The sequence below is a fragment of the Monodelphis domestica genome, chromosome 6 (genome assembly GCF_027887165.1).
Source record: "Monodelphis domestica isolate mMonDom1 chromosome 6, mMonDom1.pri, whole genome shotgun sequence".
Taxonomy (NCBI): Eukaryota; Metazoa; Chordata; class Mammalia; order Didelphimorphia; family Didelphidae; genus Monodelphis; species Monodelphis domestica.
In genome coordinates, this window is record NC_077232.1 from 54662876 (window position 1) to 54672118 (window position 9243).

General features: G+C 36.7%; 1 long non-coding RNA gene across 2 annotated transcripts in view; it reads right to left on the bottom strand.

The window, feature by feature from the left end:
• The window catches only part of LOC103093346 (uncharacterized), a 32971-nt gene extending 24044 nt beyond the window's left edge, over positions 1 to 8927 (bottom strand). For both annotated transcript variants that reach the window (XR_469396.3, XR_008912770.1), the window contains exons 1-2: positions 8779 to 8927; positions 3134 to 3243 (exon numbers count right to left, since the gene is read on the bottom strand). This is a non-coding gene — a long non-coding RNA (uncharacterized LOC103093346). The remainder of the gene's footprint in view (positions 1 to 3133; positions 3244 to 8778) is intronic.
• Positions 8928 to 9243: the final 316 nt, after the last annotated feature.

Consider the following 9243-nt stretch of genomic DNA (forward strand, 5'->3'; position numbering starts at 1 on the left):
TTGGAATCATGGAGGTCAATTATTTATGAATGCCAGCTAGGAAAAAACTAAGTTGGGGGACTTGGTAAGTTGTAGCTTGAATGTCAGTTTTTCTTCGTTCCTATCCTGATTGATGTTAGTTAAGCCTGTTTGTGAGGTGGAGTTTCTGTTAGCATTCATCTAGGGTTTTGATTCTTCTGTCTCAGTCACAGAAACCAACAGATGATGGCTGAACTTGGCGAAGTGGAATCTACAGAGAGTTGTTATTTATGTCTGATAGGAACAAAGGCAGCTGGGATAGTACTTAAGCTTAAAGCAGTCAAATTTACTTTTATATATTGAAATCAGGACATCTGGCCAAGCCCAGAAAAAAGAGGGTACATGTTACATCATATCAGAAGATATAGATAATGGTGTATTTAATAACCCAATGTCAAATATGTGTTGATCTAATTGTTATGGAACTCATAACTAAAAGGGACCCGAGAAGGAATTTAGTTCACCCTTTTTAGTTTAACTGTAAAGGAAACTGAGACTTAGGGAGTGGAAGTCATTTATCCAAGGTCTCATCTTAATGGCAAATCAGGGTTTTGAACTCAAGTCTTCTGACTCAAAATTCAGGATTCTTTTCAATAAATTATGCTGTCTCTTCAAGATCATCAAGAAAAACCACCCAAGTAACACAGTATAGACAAGAAGGGAATTACCACAAATTCATATTGGAGCCTTGAGGAGGATTCAAGGCCAAGAAAAGTCGTTGAGGCACAAAATTGGTATTTGCAGGATCCAATAAATGGAGAATACCATTAGCACAACCCCATCTATTCTAGGGTATGAAAAGTGCATAAAGTGTGGTTAGCATGGATCATACATTTGTCACTTCAGAAGGCTTAAGGCTTAACTTTTCCCACCCACTATTTGGGAGAGAGCCAACTTGGATGTGCAGTGTGGATAACCAAAATCCCTTCCTCTCCAGATCATGGTGGCAATCCAACAGAATCTCAATAATTCTGGCAGTGGGTAACGACTGTGTGTAGATTGGCTTCTCCACCAAATTTGAAACTACTCCAATAGGTTCCATATCAGATAATTCATGTGAAAGAGCCCTGATTAGATAAGGAATCATCTTATCTCAAATAAGCATCTCCACCATCCCATCTATTATTCCCACATCCCTCTTGATTCGACTCCAAAAGTTCTAGGTCTCATGATAACTGGACCCTGCACATTTGAGGCTGGCAGGAAGCAGGGGAACTACCATGACTGTGATTTTCCTAGCTACCAAGATTCTTAGATTGATCTGCCTTTTTCTCTTTCAAAAACTGCAGTCACGTATCTAACATTAGCTGGCTCTTCCTACCACCTACGTCAGTACATATCTTGGAGGCACAAGATCGAATGATGTCTTATCAAGATATCAGAATACTAGCAGAAAGCTCAGATGGTCCTTTTGTAACTTATCACATTATTTCTTGGAAATAAAATCACTCAATGATACACATAAAACCCAGTTGAATTGCTCATTGTCTACGGGAGGGGGGAGGGAAAGAATATGAATCATGTAACCATAGAAAAGTATTCTAAATTAAATTAATAAAATTTTAAAAAGAGATCACTTGCTTTCCCAAGGCATCTTTTACATTCTCTTCTATCTGCATCTCCTTATGCTCTTGCCCACTTGCCTAGCCTTGCAACTGATCCCATAGATCTTTGAATCATAAAATCTTTCTCTTCACAATTCCCTAAACTACTAATTTATTGGGATGCTTTGCATATTTCTATTTCTTCTCATTGTGTCCTTCTAGAGTTATTATTTATTACATAAAATATTGCAACAAATTAGCCAAATATACCTTTTTGGGTTTCACTAATTCTTGGAGATGGGTTAAAGAGTTGCTTGAAGGATATATCCAAATCTTTGACAAATAGTCACAGTGGGACTATTCACAAAATAGCTCATGGTTTATAAGTCTCAGTTTCCACAGCTATCAAAAAAGGGATTCTAATATGTATCATACCTTCCTCACAAGATTGTTTCAAGGGGGAAATGAATGAGATAAAACATGCCAACATTTTGGTAAATGTTTTTGATATCAATTATAGAGTGGAGAAAGGTTTTCTTAGAGTGCCTTCATTTTTTTTAGCAATTTCTTATATTTACTTTAATTAATCATGGTATCTTGATTGTTGTTGGTTGTTCATTCAGTTGCATCCAACCCTGTAACCCTGTGAACCTTAGCATGCCAATGTTGTCCATTGGGCTTTGTTGGCAAAGGTAACTAGAATGGCTTGCCATTTATTTCTCCAGTGATATAAGGCAAATAGAGGTTAGGTGACTTGCCCTAGATCACACGACTAGTGTCTGATCCCAAATTGGAGCTTAGATCTTCCTGTTTCAAGGTCCAGTATTTTATCCACTGAGCCTTCTAACTACCTCAATCTTGACATAGCTCATTGGTACTTAAGCTTTGAACACCAATTATAATTAAGGAAAGATGAGCCTCTCTTCTAGTGATGAAAGTGTTCTTTCTTTTGAACTCATACTAGGGATAATGGTGAGAGATGAGAACTCAATTTCACATGAGCCATTTATAATTATCTCATCAATCTTATTAAAAGCATGGAAGAAAGAGAAGTCCTTTCTTAAGGACTTCTTTCTTAAGGAAGAAGTAATTGTGGCCCTTGTTTCATTCTCCATGGGAATTGAAAGGAATAATGCTCACCTGGAATCTGTCCAGAGAAGTAGTACATGAACCCTTATGGGAGACTCGGAATAGGATGTACTTCTTATTTGGCTGGAAACTCCACAGAGCAAATGTGCACTATTCTTAGGCACAATCTCTAGCCCCGAGGATAAGTTAGTAAAAGAGTTCTGGTTCTGGAACTATTGGATTGTTTCATGTGATCAATACAGAGTTCTTACAATTGCACAGGACAAAATATGTAAACTTCATAATCTGTGAGCTCAAAGTTCTTGTGCAAACCCTCAACCTCAGCTAGCCAGATCTACTTCCTGACCCAATTAGAGATGATGATGTAGGAAGCTTCTTCAAAAACCCAGTAATTATGGTTATTGTTTATCAATACTAACCATTACTGATAAGAGTAATATTGATAGTTGGCATTTTAGAGGGTTATAAAATTTGCAACATACCTTATATAAATTAGCTCATTTGATCTTTTTAAGTAGCAGAAGTATCCTTATCCTCATTTTATAGGTGAACTGAAAGGGGTTCATCTCTCCACCAGGAGTCCTCTCATTATCTATTTAAAAGTAAAATAGGGAATCACAACTCAGGAATGGCTTTAGATCTCTGAAACCCATCACCACCTGAGATTGATCTATCAGGTCTTTGCTAAAGTTAGTGATTATCTATCAAAAGAGACAGAGATATTCATGACATTTGACCAAGGGAGATGTACAGACTGGTCTAGAAATGGAATGGTGATAGCCAAATGAGTAGTAATCTAAGCTGTTCAATTTGTACAATTCCCCTACAATCTTTCAGAACCAAGTGTTCCAACTCACAGAGTGGGGAAACTGGAAGCTGAAATAACACCTACCTACAGAACAACTAAAAACTTTTACTGTATTACAGTACTACATAATACTTTTTAGAATTTGGTAAATGTCTACTTCAAACACTCCCTTTTTTTTTCTTAGAACCATGGACTTTTATTATTTCATATGCCAATCTCCTTTCTCTCTCCTCCTGAAACAAGCTCACACACACACAAAGTATTCCTATAGTTAAGGACCATTGAGTGAGTCTGAGGCTGTGAGGTTGCCATGTACAACCTACAATCAATCAAATAGTGTATAAGCAGAGGGCTCATTGAAACTGTACTTCTTCAGGCTTAAAGTAGAGCTGTCTGTCCTCTCACAACCAAATATACTGTTCCAGGGAATACTTCATTCAGCACATCCTTGATTGAGCCAGTAATAATTTTATCTGTGGTGCCCAGGGGACTGGAAGACCCATGTCTAATGTGTATTTAAAATATCTATCCACAAAAATGCACCTGAGAAGAGGCTGTGGGAACCAGTATGTGAAGTGCATTCTTTAGAATTCATAGCACCTAGGAGGGAAATCAAGATGGGGAAATGATTAAAAAAAAAAAAGGTGGGGGGAAGGGAAAGAGAGAGAGAGGATCTTCTAGTCTTGGAGATTAAATAAAGGTAGAGAACATTTGGACCTTCCTGAAGCTGCATTTGTAATGTTAGCCCATTTCCTAGTAACTAAGAAGCCTTATCATCAAAATCTATTCCATCTCAATAGATGACATACAGCGGTACTCCCCTTTTTGCAGTATATTGAAATAATTAAAATAAGAAAAACTCTTTTTTTATCTTATTAACTTTAATAAAGTAAGAAAAACCGGAGTTTCCCCAGGCTGAAATTAACTTCCTAAACCTTGAATCTTCTAAGAGTCAAAATTCCCTTCTAGGAGAGGGATTGGTCCTCATATAGGCCAATCCTGTGCCTGGAAGTAGGGGGCATGGCCCATTCTTAGCATGGGATTGGTCTAATTTAAGATCAATCCTACTCCAGGAAGTAAGGGGCGTTGTCCCTCCCCCAGCACGTGTTTGGTCCATTCAAGACCAATCCCAGGCCAGGAAGGGAGGTGGAGGGACCCCTGGGGCATGCTGGGGGATCCAGTTCTAGCCACAAAACACTTTAAAATCCACAATACCCATGATTTCATAACTGAGTAATTTCCAGTGAGGAAACTTGAGCCTTAGTTACCAGAGAAGACTGAGAAGTTGTGACTTGTCTAATGTCTTACAGCTAGTATGTGTCAGAGGTGAGAACTGATTCCTAATCTTCCTAACTTCCAGAGCAGCCTTCTATCTATTATATTCTCTTCTCTCCTTAATTTTAGAATTAGTAAACTCCTTTAAAATGAAACAAAAATAGATAAAACATTGACATACCACCAAGCCCTGACCAGTATGATATTTCAGGGATATGGAAATTGTGCAAGTCTGGACCAATAGACATAATTCCAATTGATCTGTATCCTATAGCCTTTTAGGATTGTCATTGTATTTTTGTAGTCATCATGTAGAACATTCTCTGGGTTCTGATTGCCTTGCTTTATATCACATACTAGAATTCCCATCTCTTTCTTATTTCTTTATAGCTGTGTATTACTTTTAAGGGCATAAGATCCTCAGTTATAGAACCATTCCCTAGCCAAATGGGCATCCATTTTGATTCTAAATATATTGCTACTACCACAAGTACTGCTATCAATATAATTTCTTTTCTTCTGCCTCTGAAATTTTGGAATATCAATTCAGCAGTGGAATCTTTGGGAAAAGTTTAGTGACTTTTTCTAGAATAATTCCAGGAGTTTTTGTTGTTGTTGTTTTTCCCCAGAAGAGTTAAACTATTTGACAGCTCCAAACACAGAGTATTAGTGTGACTGTCTTCCTACAGCTTCTTGGAGAAGGAAGGCGGCAGTTGTCTTAGAGGCACTGTCTCAAATGTACCGAATTTAATCAAATGGACCATGGATTTCCCTATAGAAAGATCATGACCCAATTTCAATGGGGATTAATACAACAAGCTCGTTTTGAAACCATATGAAAATTGAAAAGAATTGCTCAATGCACTGTGAGTGTGGGAAGATTAAGGCACTAATGGATTTTCTTTTATGCATTTGTTAATGAAAATATAAAATCCTTTTATCATCTGGAGATATGAACCACAGCTAATAAATGCAATTAAAGTAATGTGAGCCTCCTGTCCAGTAAGACAGAGAATAACTTTCCTTGAATGACCCTATGCCTCTACTATTTATTATTTAAGTTACATGGTATGTAATGTCCTGTGGTAACTGGATGTCAGCACTGTGAGGTGGGGTATCCACATCTTATTCACCTGCCAAGTTAGCATTTTGATTTAGTCTTTAATTAGATTTGGAAAGAGTTTCTTTTTTATTGCAGGCATTTGATTCAAAGTGCTTCTCTCTCTTCATTTATTTGTAATAGGTCTTCAGAGTTTCATGACTATGAGACACGATTATTTTAGAAGGGTCACAGAGTGCTAGCAAGCTGTATGCCTGATAAATAGACTTGTGAAATGTAGCAACTCATCTCCAAAATGAATCATGTATTAATTTCTGCCATCTGAGAGATTTTCTTTTTTCTTTTTCCTTTGTGGAAACATATCTGGTGGCACCAGATCTGGGTATAAAAATCCCATCTAGAAATGGAGCAGCTGGAGTTTTCCTTAAAGCTCCCACTCTTCCTGAAGTGCTCAAGTAGCTAAAGTGTCATATGTGCATGTATGTTCGTATGCATCCTCTAGAATCGTTATGTCGTTTGCATAGTAAATTCCTGTTAAGGTATTCCCTCTACAAGGCAGATTGGTGACTGTTCTGCAATTCATGGTGTTAGTTACTTGAACACCTTGGGAACTACACTAACAAGTACTTGGGGAGAATTTAAAGGAAGATAAAGAAAAGAATTATGTATGATTTTCCTTCAATTCTGCCAGCTTCAATTTTCTATCAGTTCTCGTATATCTTGGCCACTTTGTCTAATTTCCCAATTATTTGGGGTATGTATGTTTGTTTGTTTTTTAGATGACTTGTCCAGAGATCACACAAAAAAATTTTAGCGGAGATAAACCTTTCTCAAGTCTTCAGATCATACCATACCATACTAGAACATGCCACAGCATATTATACATACTAAAACATAAGAGAACTCATTATATCAGAGCATATCTATGCATGTACACATATATGTGAATATAAAGATATGTATACATATGCATGTATAAACCCAGTTTATATCAGAATATACACATTTATTTGAGAATATACATACATATTTATGAACTCATGCAAAGTCATGTTTTGATTTGTAAACACATGTATATATACATGTTTAAACTTGTATGAATGCATTTGTTTACATATATAAAGACTTCTATTTCACAATGCAACTTTCTCCATCATAGTTTCAATATCTCACAAGTCAACAAAAGAAATTAAATTAGAATTTTGGAGAAGTTTTCCAGAAGCCTCAGATGACATGTAAAGGTCAGCAGACAACACAGAAAAAGTTTAGGAACTCAGAAATACATAAAAACATATTTAGTATTGTATGATATAGACATATTTTATCTTTTAATTCCACAAATATCCCCAACATTTTTTAAAGTTAGAATAAGTATAAAGAAACAGTTTGTTAAAAAAAAAAACCCAAAAGCCAACAGATGACACACAAAAGCTGGGAATGTTAACATCAAGACCATGATCAAATACTTAACCCAAACTTTCTTATAAGGTAGTGTAAATAACCATAAAAGAAAAAGAAGAAAAACTGATATATCATCTTTGGTATGGCAAAGGCTAAAAAATGTATGTAGATTTTCCAGATTGTGGTGGTACCATGTTCTTAACCCCACAACATGAAAGGGATATTTATACATTTATGAATATAGTCATGTATAGGCATATACCAATTTATGCTTATACATGTATGAATGTATTCACATACGTATATCTGCATGTACACTTTTGTACATAAGTATATGCGTTTCTATATAGATTTAGTTGTTTTTTGACCTGGAGTCTGTGAAGTGATTTAGAGTATTTTGAAAAGTGCATTTTAATATAATTCATTTTCCCTGTAATGCTATCTATTTTATTTTATTCACTTAGAAATCATTATTCTGAGATGGAGGTCCATTGGCTTCATCAGATTTCCAAAAGGGCCCACGATACAAAAAAGCTTTAGGATTCTTCAAAAAGTAAGTGTATTGGTAAAAAATGTACACATACATGTAAACTATAAAACTATGCTAAGACTGGTGGGATGCTATTTGCATAGGTTTATTCTCATATAGATGGATTTTATGTATGTGCATATATATACATACATATACATACTGATCTACATGCAGAAATATGTTCTGATGTGATACTTTCTGGTGTGTTTTAGAATGGCATGTTTTGGTATGGCATGACATGGAATATTATAGTGTGAGGTCTTTTTAATAAATGGTAGATATTGTGGGTTACTGAGACCCAAACTAAGGACCCCAAAACACTAGCCCAATCTCTCACACAGTGTGAAAATGCTCCCAGAAAGTCAGATCTATTAAGCTTTGAGTCTGATTTAGAAATGAGGTTTTCTATGCTCATTATGTGGAAAGGGGTTGCTTCTCTCCTGTTCTCATTATTTGAGTAAGGAGGACCTCAGAACTACACTCCCAGACAGACCTCTAGTCATTCCTCAGAGGCAATGCTAGACAATTTGATAAGCGTTAACTAGCCTCCTGATTACCTATTGTTAACTAGGATTTTGAGAAGTGACAATGGATCTGCAGAAAATTAAGAGGCTTGGAACTTGGTAAAATGCCAATCAATTGAGATGGAGACAGAGTTCCAATGGAATCTTGAAGGGAGCAGTTAGGGAAACCCGGCTGCCTGAACTTCACTTCCTTCTCTGACTGTTGGAAAGAGAAGGTGGAAGAAAATCTCTCCTTGGTCATTGATTATCTCTATGTCTGAGTGCTGAGAAGACTTTTGAGTTTAGCTCAGAAGAAACCCATCAGCCTTTGCTGTCACCTCCCCTTAGGGAAAGATAATGTTATTTCCTGGATTTGAATATATCTTGAACTCTTCAATCAACAGGGATAACTTAGAAAATATAGGGAGACACCCTTTTCCTCTCACCTCTACCCTCTCCCTACCTCCTCTACCCAAAAGAATAAAAGACCTCTTAGTTAAAAGATTTGATTGTGGGAATTAGTTATTAATGGAAACCTTCAAACTTACCATTTCTGAGAAGAACTTCAAGACAGTTGAAAAGGGAACAGGAAGTAGGGTAGGGCGGGAGGAGTGCAAGATCCAGTATTTTCCCCTAGTTGGCTTCCTGGTGTTTTGGCTCTAGCATTTCCTATTACCATAATTCTCCTAATAGTGGTATCTACTACAGTATCTAAGGTTCTCCTCACTGGATCTCCACTTTCTTGGGAACAGAGATAAGAATCATGGCATTTAGATGGGCACTTGATTCAGAAGAAAGCAGACATCTATATATAGGATGGGGATGTTGGCCAACTGTAAGACCATGTAGGATTGACACCCCTTGAAATAATCTAATTGAAGTTATGTATGTCCAAGATAGAAATGACTCCATTGGTTATCTATACCAATTCACACTTAAAACTCTATTAAAACACCTGTGTCATGGTGGTAAGAGTGTTGGATTTGCATCCAGAGGACCTTCATCACCTCTTA